Here is a 17,061-nt window from a genome sequence, read left to right as displayed (position 1 = left end):
GGTTGTGAGTGCATGGAAGTGGATGTATAAACCTGATTGCAAAATACCTAATGCTGTAAATGTCTGGATGGTGTGATAGCCTAAAATAAACCCTGTAAATAATACAATTTCCAGGCTTGTATCACGTCACACAATCTCTCCTTCCCTGTGTCTCTCTTCCTCTGCCTCTCTGCAAACACATATCACTCGTGAAGCACATAATCACAGATACACCCATGCATGCATGTATCATATTGATTGCTGTAGGACTTTTCTGTCTCCACTCCCGTGCCCTTCTCCACAAGGATCAGAGGTCAAGGTCATTTGCAAAACTGGCAACCAGCCCCAAGCCAATATGAAGAACTTGATCCTGTTTGAGACACATCTCTGACGCATGATCCAAAACAAACAAAATAATGTGAAAGGCAAATTAGATAATGCCACACACACTAATGTTTTTACATAATGATGAATAATAATGAATAATAATGAATAATGAATAACCTTACCAAGTTCAAAAATGATTGTTGCACATGTCGTTTCTCCAATGTAAGTATATGTAAACATAAAAAAACATGTCAAATTTAGAATAATATATATTTAAAAATATCTAAAGCCCATGTTGAAGAACAATATCTCTCTATATATCTATATAATCTCATGTCAATCCAAATTTTATGCAACTGGTGTGTTTCTAAATGCATTGCTGGTGAGGACCTGGTTCCTCTTGTGTGCTGGAAGGGCTTCAGGGGCTGATGCGCCTAGAGTGTCGTCTCTGTAATTTGGAGCATCTTGGGAAATATCTCCAATTCTTGGGTAATCTACTTGTGATACCAACACTTCCTCCTGTCCTCCTTTATTTGTCAGCTACCATGCAGTGCTTGGCTTTGGCAGTCCATATTTCAGCTGTTTATATTCATATTGCAAATTATTTTTTTTTCCTCTGCTGACATGATGTTAGAGCACTACAAAGGCTTTGCTGTTGCTGGGTTTTGATTCGACATTCTGGAATATATATTTAAACTGCATGTATATATAAAGTTTACTGAAAGTAGTTTTTACTCCACTTGAAGTTCTTCACACAGTATTAATGGATCTCTACCATTGTGGTAGAATACAATCTCAATGACATAGCCACACCGCTGCAAAGTTCAGCAATAGGCATAATCTTGTACTGTTTACAATACAAGGCTTAATAATTTTAAGGTACTTGGAATAATATTAAATTTACAATGATAGCCATCAAAGCCTGTGGACCTTGAGGAAGTGGAGGCCTCCTACATAACAGAGTTTCATCATAATGGGTTAGCCTGGAAGGTCTTCATCCAAGCATAACTGTTGTGTGTTTTGGTCTCTCCCTCTCTTTCTATCTCTCTTTGAGACCTTCCATTTTTGTACATACGCTTTGCTCTCTGGGGCTTGTCAATCATGAGCACAATTTGCACAGATAACATCTTTAAGTATAGGCCATCCCTGCATATTGCAATATAATCTTGTCTCTTTGAATCAAAGGTAATGGGAGATTGAATAAATCTATAAAGACTGGTTTGGTCAAAGGCTTATTACTCATTTAGTATGTTCAGGTTTAACATGAAATAAAAGTGAATGTTGTATATTTTGGGATATACATACAGTGGCATTTGCATGGCCTTTGTTTGTTTGTTATATTTAGATTTCACTTACTTTTCTTAGATTATATGGATATGCTAATAAGACTACATTTTCTAATCTTTTCTGGAAAAAAAGAGGGCAGTTCTGATGTGTCAGACTTAACGGTTTCCGTGATGTATTTTCTAACAAATACAGTGCAATTAAACTGAGATTTAGCTTAGCATTTAGAAAAAAAGTAACATTCAGATCATACACCACATTACATGTCATTTGCTACTGTCTCTTTGTTGTTGTTGTGCAATATTTATTATGGGTTTTTATTAGTTTGATTAATACCCCCCCATGGAAGTTAATCATCTCTAGACCTAGAAGGAAAAATAAGTAATGTTTATAACCTAATCAAATATATGACTATGGTTGTAATAAAAATTCATAATTTCCCTAGTGTATGATGTTAGAGGGACATACACTTGGAATCATAATTTCTGGTTTGTTTATGAATTATGTGACTATGGCTCGGAGGCTGGCCTGTAGATCATCAGATAAGACCAGACTTGTGAAAAGATAGCTGTGTCTTTAAAATGAAAATATGATAATATGGTAACAATATAGGATCATTAGGTAAAACAACTTATAATACATTTCTTTCATGCAAATTTAATATTCTGCATAATGATCCCCAGTGATGTGTACAACAGTGGACTGTTTTTAATGGACTGATGTTATAGTAACAAGCCGACAGCTCTACTTTATGTACGGACAGTGCAGTATCAACCTCCTAGTTTGGAGATGTTTAAAAACAGGCCGTATTTTTAGGGTTAGTCAGTCCCCAAAGACACATAGACATTACAAAATAATGCTAATTGAAGTATCTGTCGGTATAATGACACTTTAAGGCACTTTGAAAACAAAGGTATGTTACAGTGCACTAAAAGTAAAATGCGTTTGTAAAACCAAAGGCAGCAAATGTGTGCACATCAGCAGTTGAGCATGCATACATCTGCAGAGGAGATGCATGGCTGCATCAGTAACTTTTAGGCCTTTAGGGGCATTCTTGACTGTCCATGTCACTTGATTTACCAGTTTAATCTCAGCAGCTTTCAACAAAAATGCAGTGACAATAATAGATGCAAGTACGGTCTTGTATATTTTCATGGCCAATACATCTATCCATTACTCAAGGTAAACAGGCATAGGGAGAAAAGAAAAGACACATTGGTGTTCTGCTGCAACTCTCCCACAGGACACAAATTGTGCTCTTTCCACACACAAAAACACAATCATAAGAGTATCAGAGGAGGAGGAAGGGAAAAGGTAAATTGGTCAAATAGGAACTTGAAGTGCACTCTATTCCCATACATTTCAGTGAGCTATTTCTGATGCGTGTAAAGTTGATGGTTGAAGACATTGACCACAATGAAACAGACCTTCATTGGAGTACCGGGTCTCCTCAAATATTGCACTACAGTGATAATAAAACTTTCCTTTTTTGCTCTCACAGCAATAACAGAATCAAAACTGCACCCCACATAAAAGACCACAGCAACGTCAGGTCCATCAAACCTAATTGATTCTACTGTGTCTTCATTTTCGAGGTAAAACGTGTTGGGCCTGTGAGAATGATAGAGAGCCTGATTTATGAAGTGCGAGACAGAGAATTCTGGGTGTCGCAGGTTTACGAAATTTCATCTTGGATCAAGCCCACCACTCTGGAGATAAAGGCTAAAAACGGAGAGGTTTGCACTAAAAGGATTATGTTTATGACTGTCTCACTAGACACAATGTGTGGGTGTGTATGCATACTGTAGCGGTTCATTTAGGGACCTCTAAACAGTGGTCTGAAGTATAGTCACCCTGTAAGGCTACCAATGATTTACAGAGCTGTTTACCAGGCCGTCTGACTTTGCATTGGTTTCATTTGTGTATGTGCAAATTTATGCATATTTATAATCATCTGAATTGAGATACCTTTTACAACAATAACAGCAATGACAAAATAAATGAACTTGCAAAGAGGTAAAATAAAAGTGTTTGTTACACAAGAATATCTTTTGGCCTCTGGCTAAAACCTGGGACCTCAGCTGTGAGATCCAAAAAAGCCACCAAATGAACAATTAATGGATGGGAAATTGAACTGTCAGCCATGGTTAATGTTTCATGTGGTGATATTGTTAAAACTAATCAACAATAACCCAGCCCTACTTCTGAAAGCTATAGTTTACTACATATCATGATTGTAATGCTTATTTTAAATTCAGTTGAAAAAAAAATACTAAAATAACCCAAGGGGACTTTTATTAGTCTGGGCATGATGACAAGATGTTTAAAAGAGTATAGTAGGATGTAGGAAATAATAAATGCCTTTAAATTAAGGTGGGAATCACAGTTTCCAACTGAGAACTTCCAGATTATTTTACAGTATTGCTAACACCCCTCTCCCACGTCTGATGCACTGCCTCTGGCTGTGCTTTGTATGACAGACACCTATAAAGCATAAAGTACAGACAGCTAGCCTTTTTCAACTCAGCATTATGCCATAGGATTCCTGCACCTGCTTTCAAGTCCTCTTCCTCTTTGCTGGCCCCCGTCTGTGTGTGTGTAGTGTCCGGCTGGGCGATGTGATAACTCAGCCTTAGTCCAGTCAAACCAACTTAATTCTTCCTCTGTCAGAGTAAAGCTTCAGAATCTGCCATTTTATGGTTAAGAAAAAAAGAAAGAAACAGGATGTTCATTTGGCTTCCAGCAGCGAGGTGGGGCATCTTCTAAGGCAGAAAAATCTCTCTTGCTCGCTTTCCTTTGGCTTTCATTATAAATATGCCATGGTATTGGTCTTGTTCTTTGGTTTGACACACTTCTTTGCAGAAGTTCTTTTTGGCTCTCTGGTTTAAAACTTTCTTACTTTTATTCTTTTCTTCCTTTCTTCCTCTAGTATCGACTAGCAGACATTAAATAAAGGATAAAGCTTTAGCCGGCCTGTGCCAGCAGTCGCCACTGTCTGAATCCTGTCTGCCCATCAAATAATAGTAAAATGAATTCCACAGCATTTGATTTAGTCGTGTCAAAAGGCCAATGAAATGAACCTCTGTGCACCAAATCCCTCTGTGCTGGGAAATTGAAACTAAATTTATTTAATATTAACAGGAGCTTTTATACTACGTCCCCACATCCCCAGTCTTTTTTTTGTTCACTTTGCAGTGCTCTGCTTTGTAGATTTAGAGGATGTGTTTTTTTTTTGATAGCGGCCAAATCTTTATCCTTTTTAAACTCTTGCCTGACCTCTTTGACCTTTTTAGGGGGATAGAACTGGGATAGATCCTGGATTGTACCCTCTATAAAGATCAAATTTACAACATATCTGAGTTAAATAAATAAATATTGTAAACACTTCCAACTTAATAACAGCAGCCTCCAAGGACACTGATACAAAGGAAAATTCTTTAAAAGTCTAAAACCTGAGAAATGTCCCAGGGGGCCTTTTAAACAGTACTAATAGGATACTAATTTAGGATTAGATAAAGTTGGTTATGTCTTAATAGTCCCTATGTAACTGTTTTATAATTTCAGTTTAATTAAACAACTAAAATCTCTCCACAATGATGCCACAGTGTCCATTACACCAACAACATTAAAGGTAGATGTCCCCCAGCACTTTTGTTTTGCTTCAGTGAACATCAGTACTGTTTTGTTTTAACTCATGGTAAGACATGAAAGACAACTTGTTAAGGTTTGGTGTTTTTAAAAAGTTGCTATTTTTAGCTACAATAGGGACAAGTCCTGCCCCCAGCAACACATTGCCGAGGACTTATTAATGTACCCTCCTATTCCATTTCACTTTTTTTTTGACTAGTTTTGTACACAGATTTTCTTAAAAATTTGTTTGTTGTCAGAACCCGACAAAAGACACAGTTGTAAGTGTATATACCACAGAACTCCCAACTGCTGCCGAAATTTTGCACAAAATTACAAGAAACTGTGGGACTTCTATGCCAACTTGTGCATAAAATCCTATTTGCATAAAATACAGTACATGGATAAAAGCTGTGCTCTTTTTCTAAGCCACAGACCTTTGAAATTAATGAATGCACCTTTGACTACAGGGCATGTTTCACTAACCTCACCATTTGCAATAAAATTACATATCTGAGCTGTGTAACACAGACCCAAACTGTCAAGTACAGAAGCAAGTAGAATTAAAATATCAAGCGCTTGTTATTGGACCTTGTGTTCATTAGTGTCTACAGTGATTGAATTATCCGAGACTACATTGTTGTTCAATAATTAGCTTATTAGCATGGAGACCACAGCACTGGAAGGCCAGCCAATCAGACCAACAATTAGCCATCAGCATAAAGACAGTGAGATTGGGGCCATGCTGCAGTGGCAGCTTATGACAATATTGGTCAACTCATTTCCATTACAATCAATTAGTGCTTGGCCTAATTTGATCCAAAGGAAAAGAAATCATTAAACCCAGATGCACTGTGAATAACAAAACCATCTATTTGAGTTTGTTTATGCCTGAGTGACTAATGAACCAGGTTACTTTACTAGGTTGATCGAACATCTGAGATATTTATGGTTGTCTTAAGACATGTAAACCTTTAAAGTTTAGAAGAAAAAACTTTTTCATAAACATTGCATGCTTTATCTTTTTTGGCAATAGGGACTATGCACTATGTACTGTTGTTTTGATGTAGCTTGTCTTTGCAGTAAACCTACATACTAAAAGCGAGTCTTATCTGTGCAAATTGCCCTCCAAGAGCCTGCTCCAAGTTGCACACACAGTGTGTGTGTTTTGTGTCCTGTCTATGCACTTTTCCTGAAGTGTAAATCAGAATTGAATCCATCCCCCATGCAGTAAGGCCCCTGTCTAATCACAACTGAAATGCCAATTATTTTCTCATTGCTATAAAGCTTTATCATGAAAATCTCAAACACATAATGAGGTTGAGTCATTCAGTATTGGTTTAAGGTCCGGCGAAGATGCAATCGCCTCTCTAAGAGGCTAATTTCTATGAGACTGCTGAGGCAGTTCATTGTACCAGATGATGTTTTCTATGTTTAGTGAAACGGCAACAAAAGGGCTAATAACCTGCACATTAAATAGGGTTGTCATGCCAGGTGCTTTTCGTTCCCAAAATGATATACAACAATACACAATACAAAACACTTACCACATTTCTTTGTAAAAGTGAAAAAGCTCTGTACAATACATAACATGTTGCATAAAGGCATGCTCTAAATTGCAGTAAAACTCTTCTCCATAGTGCTTTATCTTTCAGTTTGCCTTTTTATTAATCTCACATGAGGGTTCATGCAAATGAGCTGTGCTCGGAGGTAGTGCCAGCCCGTATCCCAATCTCCTGATGATTGTGAGGGATGCGTGACAACACGCATTACAACTTTCACAGCCAAAGCATTTACTTTGCCCATGGAGGATGGGATCAATAGAGAAGGAGACAGTGTTTAAAGAGTTTCCTCTGCAAGTGACAGTGTCACCAATCCAGAAGACAAAAAAGGGGATGCAACTCAAAAAATGTGGCAGGCTAATGGTTGCTTTAACCCAATACAAGATATTCACCCAGGAAATTGACTTTGTTTCTGGTGTTGGAGCATTACTTTTGCATGTAGTTGATTTATTATTTATTCCTCTTTGCTTCATAAGACTTGAGTTTCAGACTTAGCTTTGATTCAGGCTTCAAAACTACTTGGTTATGTTTATGAAAAGATCATTATGTAGGATAACAAGGAGCTTTCAACAATGGAAAAACTTGCAACGGAAACTTTTTTTTAACACTGTGACAGGGAAACAACAATTAGCAGATTATTATAAGATAGGTGTTGGTATAAAAAAAAACCTATTTAATGATGTGCAGATGGGCTGTTAGCAAGATCGTTTTTTGGAAGAGTTTGTCCGTGCCTATTAACATTTTATTGAAAGAAATGGGTTTAGTGTGTTACTAGAAAATACTAGAAAAGAACCATGTGTGAACATTTTTTCTAGTTAGTGGTGTTTTTTTTTATTTATGTAAAACAGCAGTTTAACCCTTTATCTTGACTAATTTAGTTTAGTTCTCCAAGTCCTTTTGCAGATTTGTACTTCTCAGCTGCAAATCTCTTTTCCCTCTGTGCACCCATCAGTTTGTGAACAGGCAGACTTTACCGAACGTTCTTGCCAACAGCTTGAATCAAGGTTTCAAAGATTGCAGGATTATGAGAATGATAAAGGCACCATTTGGATTGTGTACACCTGAGATAAGCAATACTCTAAACACCTTTACACACCCCTATGAACATACTGCAAAGTTATTAAACAGACTATTTGTTGGTAATTCAAAATGCCTGGAGATTTGCACCAAGCAAACAGTATGTGGACAGAAAATCATCCATAGACCAGAAATGGCAGTCTGAAATTTACTTGCAACTCCTCAGTGGAAAAGTTGACCTTCATTTCATCTGAATGTTCTCTAGAGATCAAACCTCATTTTTGATGGAGCTCGTTTTCTAGGAGGGACTTGACATATTGTGGTATGATATACAAGTCCAAGGCTAGAGGCCATTAGACTTTCAGAGCCCCTAACATTTTTAGTGTATTTGGCTTTTGCCCTTATTTGTTTATCCAAGAGACCAAATGCAATAACATGCTAACTTCATGAACAAACATTAAACCTGCAGATTTACATCATAAACAAGCAAACCTCACCTCACGGGGTAAAAAATATGCAGCCAAAAACACGCTGCAAATTTCACAAGCCTCCTCAATGTGTACAAGATTCCAGTAAAAGCAAGAGGTGAGCGAAAGCACCCTGAGGAGTCATCCAAGGGCCAGTGGAGGGATTGATTGTCTGGGTAGAGGATTACAGAACCTTGTGTTCAGCCTCCCACAGTCCAATTGGGTTTGTTCTGCTGTGGCTAGATTATAGAGCTAAGTCTGAATGCATCATGTATCAAATGATACCTCAGCAGAAGATGTGAGCGGGTAAGCAGCACACATAAAAGATGTCTTACCATACATATGGACACACACACACACACACACACACACACACACACACACATATACACACCGTCCCCCTCTAAGCAGTTTAAGATGAGGTGGACTGAGGGTCCATTTATTGTACAATATAACTTCAGACACAAGTCAAAACCCTGTTTTCTCAACGCCATAGCTTTGTGTTTCACATCTATGGAAAACAACATGTTATTTTGAGATTGTAGGAGTTCTGTAAAGCTGAAACATTGTTACTAAGTACTATGGTTACTATAGACACACGGTGTGAATGTTTAGTGCTTTTGTCTTCTATTTTTCTTAGAATTCCAACTTGAGTCAGAGTGTAAAACAAAACAACAACAAAACAAACAAAAAAACACATTCTAAAGAAACTCAATTCAAGTATTTTTAGCTTGTTTGATAGCAATGTTTTTCAGCATGCATATTTTTTTGAGTTCTTTCTCTTTCTGTAACTATGCTTTCTTTCGAACAAGCATAGTTATAATAACTGTTTTGCAGTTTATTTATTGTGTGCTGACAGTGTAAAGGGAATCCATATGAAACTACATGACGAAGAGAGGCTTAAGCACAGCAGGGCGACAACGTGCAGTTAAACACTACTCTGCTACAGATACATAATCACTGAACAGGAAAAGAAAACAAAACACATGACCACAGTGGCTCAGAAATTCTTCTTTAAAAAAAAAAAAAAAAAAAAAAACATTTTAAAGTGAACCAGTAAAAAATACTTCCAGCAATGTCTGTGCTCAAGAGCCCCAGTGCCCACGTTGTAGCCCACGACGTTTGAGTTCCAAATGAGCAAATCTCCTTGGTGTAGGCCACACTTCAAGACTGCAGGATGCTCATAAAACATAGTCCTAATTGATGTGTCACATCATCCCCAATGTACTTTATTGTCCTCTGTTAAATGCTAATATCATTCCAAGAAGTTTGCAATAACATGTATTTCATTGGAGCAAAAATAGCATGGGAGAGGAGCAATTAACTTAAACACACCTCCCCTATAGACTTGAGACTCACACCAAATGGCCTTTTTAAGTGAAGTGAGGGAAAACGAAAGATAGCCCCAATTTATAAAAAATACCTCTATACGTCCATTAATGATTTCAGAGACTGATTTACATAATTTAGCATTCCCTCCTTTTAGCAAGCATTATTTTCCCCGTATTTCTTTACACCCCTGGGTTTCAGCCAGGGCACAGACTATAAATCTATGATAACTCTGACATCAATTGCAGGCACTTCTCAGCAAAAGGCTATTTAGCATGGCAAGGAGGGTATTCACAGTGCGTCATTCCAAATGTCCATTTTTTGGTGTGTGTCTGGACTAATTGTGTGTGCTTTATCTTAGAAATTTGTGTTTCAAAGCACTCCCATTATTTACTGCTACAATGGCTATAAAATATTAAAAAGACCTAATAGCACAATGTCATTTTCTACAATGGCAATTCCCTGAAATACTTCTTTGTAGTAGAAGGCCATTCAAAGCTTGTTCTTATGTATGCAGGCACAAAGAGAACACACAAACTCCATATGCACAGACCCCAGCTGGTCAACCGGTCTGAACCCAGGCCCTTCTTGCTGTGAGGTGACAGTGCTAACCACTTCACTCCTGTACTATGTGATGATTTATTTAATTTTTAAGTGGCTGACAAGTGAACATATTGCATCCTAGTATGTGTAAGCATTCCAATACTACAACACTGAAAACTATTATGTACTTTTAATCACCTTTACATGCATAAAAAAAACAGAATTATTTAAATCTCTGTGAGCTCCTCTTTCTCACTCTATTTCCTGTAATTGTCTTCATGGCTCAGCCCCAGGAAGAATGACTGTAGCATTAGAATCAATTAATTAAATAATATCTGTCCTACTCATTTGCCATGACATCATGGCGATGTTAAATCCAGACAATGGACTGACTTCATAACTTTTCAGGGATGCTATTTGTTTGACACCCTGAAGGGGGCAGACAAGGCCTTTGGAAGCAGTCATACCATTAATGAATCAGTTCAGCACTTTTATGTTAGATGCAGAGGAAAGGTGTAATTTATGCCACATTTTTCTCTCATTCACACTTAACAAGTAAGTAAATAAAACACCAAAATATGCATTTACATCATTGCTTTCAAAACATTTTTGCTCTTCTGTGACTGAATTATTTGATATTGAACAAACATAAAATGTGATATAATCTGGATTTTTATGCACAACCCTGTTTGCCTTTACATAATCGATAACCTTCTTTCATCAGCCAATTCACATACATTGTGATTAAAAACTTTATTGGTCAGTTACATCTCTAAATTATTCACATTTACAGTATGACTCTGTGGACTTCAGCTACTCAGTCAACACAATGTAAATGCCCTCACTAACACCCATATGACTGTGCCTTCACCTTTGTTCTCATTCTATTCAAGGAGATGCTCTCTACCACAGCTATAATGATCTTGCCACCTCCACCATTACTCCCACAAGCATACACATTTTTCTTTTTTTCCCTCTCACAATAATTATTAGTCTGTCATGTCCAAGCCACTGAATGAACCATATTAACTAATCAAATGTCAAAGACTGCAAAGAGATGTCTTGCGATTGCCCAGTGAAGCCAATAGACACCTGTAGTGGAACTGTGGTGTGATTATGCCTCTGGTGTGTCCTGCTAACCTTTTGTCAATGAGTGACTTTGTGCATGTGTGTACATGTGCACACTGCTTGATTTTTTTTTTTGCATTGCCAATGGCTTGTGTGTGTGTGTGTATTTTTGGTTAATCACATGACCATGTGTCTCTGTGTGTCTCCATGGTATCTAAAGGGCACCAACTGAGTTGCAGAGCTCCATTCTTAATTAAAGTTATACATAGAGCAGAGCATACAGGGAGAGCAGCATGAAAACAACCACAAACCCTAAGGTGATAACAGTGTGCCATGCACAGTATGATGAGGTATACACTTGAATTCAAAACTCTTTTGTCCAAACATGCATGTCCTGCATGTTTATGAGTCATTTTGTGTGATGCTGTGCTGTTAACCAAACATTTTGTTTTACCCGATAGTAACACTGTTTTAAAATAGACTTTAAGACTTTTATTATATGTGAAAACTGCAAAGTAAAGACGTCACCATAGTCTTTGCATTATAAACATATGTATCTAAATTCATAAGAGTTTATGGTGCTGTTGTCAATGTCTTTCACTGAAAGGCAAAAAGGCTACTTCTGTGTTAGACACAACCACCAAGTCATTCGGGTTTGTCCTCTGGCAACCATGAATGTCTGTTCTCTGTTTCAGTCAATCTTTAAAATAGAATATGTGTGATATAAACAAAAGGAAAATTGAATGAAAAAATATTAAAGCTGATCTAACAGCTGAGTTTATCACAAAACATCTGATGCTTTAATGAAACACTGTCATAATAATTAAATTGACATTCAGTTCAGCAGTTTGCCCTAAAAAAAAAAGTAATGGATGTCATTATTAAAGCCAAATTTTGATATATTATGTAAGATTCAAAGAGCCATGTCACATTGCTTGGAGTGCATTATCTTTCCTACTGCACTTAAGCTTCATATGCTGTGCCAGTGTTAGAGATGTGACATCCTGGGGTTGAGAAGATAAGAGGAGAAGAAGTCAGTAGAAGTGCAAAGACACGGGAGAGCTGCAACAAGGCCAGGCAGGATGGGAGTTCCCAGGGAGAAGAGGGAGAGTAAGACGCTGGGCTGAGCAGAATGAAGCAGCGGTACACCTGTGTATGTGCAAGCATGTGTGCACTATATGCATGAAGATTAGAACATGAGTGATCATCAAAAGCAGAGTGCATGTGTTAATGTGTTTATTAGTAAGGGTGTGTTACAGTAGTTTGCTGGCATGTGCATGCATGTGTGTGTGTGTGTGTGTGTGTGTGAGCAACCAAAGCATTTTGATATTCCTGTGTCTGTGTCTTCCGGCGTTAAATCGGTTGGGGGTTCAGACCAGACTCATGCTGGGTCCCTCCAAGCACTCACACTGCTCTTCAGCATTCATTTGTCTCCTGCCCCCCACACCCACCCACCCTTTCCTACTGACTGTCCAGTTTCAATTCTTTCACTGTCTGTCTCTCTGTTTACCTCCCCTGCTTTTCCTCTTCATTTCTTTTTGGTCACTTGTTCTATCTCTCCCTCTGCTCTCTATCACACTCTGTTTTCACCACATCCTATCATTTCATGTGTGGATGGTGGATGCTCATGAATTTATGGATTTCTGCATGGGGGGCTTTCTTCCGAGGGAGACCAAAATGATTTCACAGCCCGCTGTGTGGAATATGGGCTAGTGGAGAAACAGGGTGGGAGCTCAAAGAACCAGACAACTGTTTTGTTCTGGTCCATTCTCTGCAACAGAGGGAGTGGTCCACCTGAAATAAAGCAGAAAGTGTTTTTTTATGGTACATTTTGGACTAAAATACAATCAGCCTTTTTTTCCTGTTTCTCTGTTTGTGGTATTAAGTAGTATTAAGCTTTTGATTTGCCTTCCAAGTCACACATTTTAGACAATTCAATGAAAATTGAAATATATCAAACAGATACATCACAGCTAAACCTAGTGAAAATGTTTCCAAGCAGGGCTGTGCTATACTCTATACTGTTTTAAATAAATAATCAACGTTTTGTAGATGAGATTGTAAACTTGACATGACTTCACACACAGAAATATATAAACTATTTTTTCGTTCACTGAGGGACCGTGTTATTGCTTTGCTCAGGCTCGCTTGCGTGTGTGCAACACCTACTATACATATAGGTGTGGCACGATCTTTCCTGCTCACACGAAGTTGCATTTGAGGAAGATTAACATAGTTGCTTTAGTACATAAAAGGGTAACTCGGGCATTCGCATACAAAGATAACTTGGTTACTCACACAGAAAACTCTAGTGCTTTTGTTTTGCTAATGCCTTTAAGAGGGTTTGTCCAAAATGCAGCGTTTGTGATGTACAGGCATAAGTTAAAGCAAAGTCAGAGCATGAAAATACACTTTAGGTCTCAGTTTTACCAATAAAACCAGTTAGACTAGGGTAAGCAGTGCTGGTTTGATTACAACTGAAACAAACTTGTCCATCAGATGGATGACAGCAAAATGTAGCTGAACTGCGCCCCGTGTTATGGTTCAGTGCTCAGACATTTCATGCTGGGCCCTACAGCATGAAATGTGGAGCAAAGATCCAGCATCCACCCAACAGACACCTACCATGCATATGCCATACATACCTACAAGGTATTTTTGGAGATGACCCGATTATTACATGGATAATTTCACTGGAGGAAAAAAAAATATATTATTGAAACAAATTGACTCCATGTTTCCTTTTAACAATTTAATGCATATAAAAACAGGGTGAAAAGCCTCAAGCAAAGATCTTTGCTTTCTTTAATTCATGTAGCCATATAAAGTTGGAGTCACCAATGTACCTACCACCTGAATTATAGAAACAATTACGGCAATGTCTGTTATTTGTTGAGGCGCATCCATAATGGTGATGTGATTGTCCTTCAAAATCTAATGACATTAACAGCATGGAAGCACAAGTAATTCCATTTGTTCAATTCTTCAAGCAACAGGGAGTCAGATCTAAAAAAAGTGGTTTGAAGAGTAGAGGACAATCTAGACAAAAAACAAGTAGGGAAATGAGGTCCAAATAAATACTCACCTTCAGATTATGCAAGCACATACAGCACATGTAGATAACACCTGGACACAAATCCTTCCTCCGTTCCTTTACCACTGGTAATATTTTTCATTTGTTTGTAAAGCCGTGCAATAGAAGACGTTCTGTATCTCTCCACCAGTCATGGACATGTTGGGCACAGACCCAATTGACCAACAGCAAAGATAGCTAAAGATTTATAGCAAGTATTGTACTGTACTTTGACCTGGAACAATGCAATACAATATTAGACAAAAAGATAAATGATTTGTTGCAAAGCAAATCAAACATGCAGAAGTCATTTAATCTCTACTTTTATCTACAAAGCAATGGCACTGTATATAAAGCCGTAAGATTTCTATACTGTAGTTTATTAAAGTGTGTGTATATGTGTGTGTGTGTGTGTGTGTCTTTCTTCAATATTCAGTATGATGCCTTGGAGAAGCCAGTGTCTTCTCTCGTCAAGTCTACTTGCTTTGCGGTTGCATAATAGAGGCACAGAAACAGAAAACATGCCATGGGTACAGACCCATGAAATACATCATACAGGTCGGTTTTGAAATGTCCTCTATAATCTGAGTGCTGCATACCTTGTCTTGTCTGCTGGACTTGGGCCGCATTGTATAATAAAACCATTATTGTTGGGTTGACATATATCCCTGCACTGCAGCCATGAATCCTATGTGGCAACATAACTGTAAAGATGTCAATTCGAGTGTCATATTAAGACAAATTTTGGAAAAGCCACTGACTCAGCATTAATGACACAGTGCTGAAGAGATGGGTTTAAGGTGAGAGGTTTGTGAGGAAGGGGGAAAAAGTGGCACCAATTGCACATCATGCATTCATTTAAATGGAGATGTGCAAATGTAACAATGGCTTGTAATGTAAATATTGGGCCAGGAACTGTATTTATTGTAATCAAGAAAAAACTAGGATGGCAAAATATCTAGAAAAAGACTGGTCCCTGTACTCTTCAAAGGTTGAAGCTCTGCTCGACACTTACCTCTGGCCTGCTTGTTTGTCATTTTTTGTGCTTCCCACAAACCCCTCACTGTCCTCCAAGGTCTTCCTTTATGATATCTAAGGTTTTCATTTTCCCAACCCTGACTCGGACTTATAGCATTTATTTTTTTACCATAATGTTGATGCTGTCCAGAACATGTGTATGTCACACAGTGTCCATAACAAAGATACTGTAAAGTTGTTCACCACTCTCTAAAAGTGGCCAGAGATATCTACTTAAGTAAGGATGCTAACTAGATAGCATCACCCTGTAATCCCATGTCGTACCACTAATTATTCAGAGTGCTGTTTTACTCTTATACAGTGGTTATTTGTATCTCTTGTCAATCATGTTTGGACTAAGGACAGTTAATTATCAATGAAATATTAAAGCTTCTGTAGCATGAGAGCTGAGCTAGGCTACTGGTATTTGCTGAGATCTGGAAGCCTGATTGCAACAGCTACCCTGTCTGTCATTTTCAAATATAACTTTTATACAAACATTTAGGATTAAAGGATATTTAGTTCATCTACTATTATATCTACACTTAAATCTGTAGAAAAGTCTGCAAAAATCCTTTTTATATTGTTACAAAAAAGCATAGTAACATTTAAAGAAACGTATTAGCTCTGCTCTCAGAAAGCCAAGATTTTTTTTTCATTATATAACAAGCTTTTCATTTCCAAATAGTCCATCATGCCTCAAGTCCATGAATATTGAAGAAACTCAACTATCTTTATTCCGACGCAGTGATTCATGCATTACAAACATTCAAAAGCTGTCCACAGCAGTCAATTCTTCAGCTTTTCTATTATATCAAAGAACGTCAAAAAGTGAGTGAGAAAGGGAACGGATCAGTTACAGCTGAATAAATTCCTTTCCAGATATACTTTTCTTATATAACATTTCACTCTTGTTTGATAGACGCAAATCCCCGTAAAGGATAAATTATCCGTATATAGTCAAGAAAAGTTTCCTCTCTTTAACATAATCCCACATTTCTATCTGTCAGACACACAGGAAAGTTTTCTTTAAATATTTGCAGTGTCATATAATAATAAAAAAAGGCCTAACCTCTTATTCAAAGGAAGTAATTTTCTAAGTTCATTAGAATAGCGTTTCAATCAAACTTATAGTGATTTATGGACCTTGTTAGTATAGTACCATTATGGATGATTAGTATACATATACGAATCCAGTTTTTGTCACCTTATATATATCTGTATAGTTAGTAAATCAACTCAAAATATTGCACGCTTCTAAAGAATTCTCATCTAATGGCTAAGGCTGGCATTCGTTTATTTGTGCAGTTACCTTCCCAAGTCTAAATAATTCTATTTGTGAGATACACGAAGGCTATTTAATAGTTGCTTATGATAAATGATTTGTTTACAGGAGGTGCACTGGAAAATGCAGAAAAACAATGTATAGTGATGTATGTATGAAAAGAGTTCTACTTCAGATGCACAGCTACATCCATTTAACGAGGTTGTTCATGGTTCTATCGATTACTTGTCTTACCTCTAAATATGCAAGATAAGGCCTCTTCTGTGAAGGATCAAGCCATCTAATATAAACTACTAGCAGTACGTGAAAACATACAACAGACAAACAAACCACATAAACACGCACATACTGGTTTGAGAGGGATTTGAGGATTTGCTCATAGACTTGGTGCACATCATCATGACCTTATTGGTAAATAGGCCTTTCCCGGACCCTGAGTAAACTCAATAAAACTAGCCTCCAAACCCACTGCACTCCCCGATG

This window comes from Parambassis ranga, chromosome 16 (genome assembly GCF_900634625.1).
Source record: "Parambassis ranga chromosome 16, fParRan2.1, whole genome shotgun sequence".
In the NCBI taxonomy this organism is placed as follows: Eukaryota; Metazoa; Chordata; class Actinopteri; family Ambassidae; genus Parambassis; species Parambassis ranga.
Note: the sequence above shows the minus strand (reverse complement) of the source record.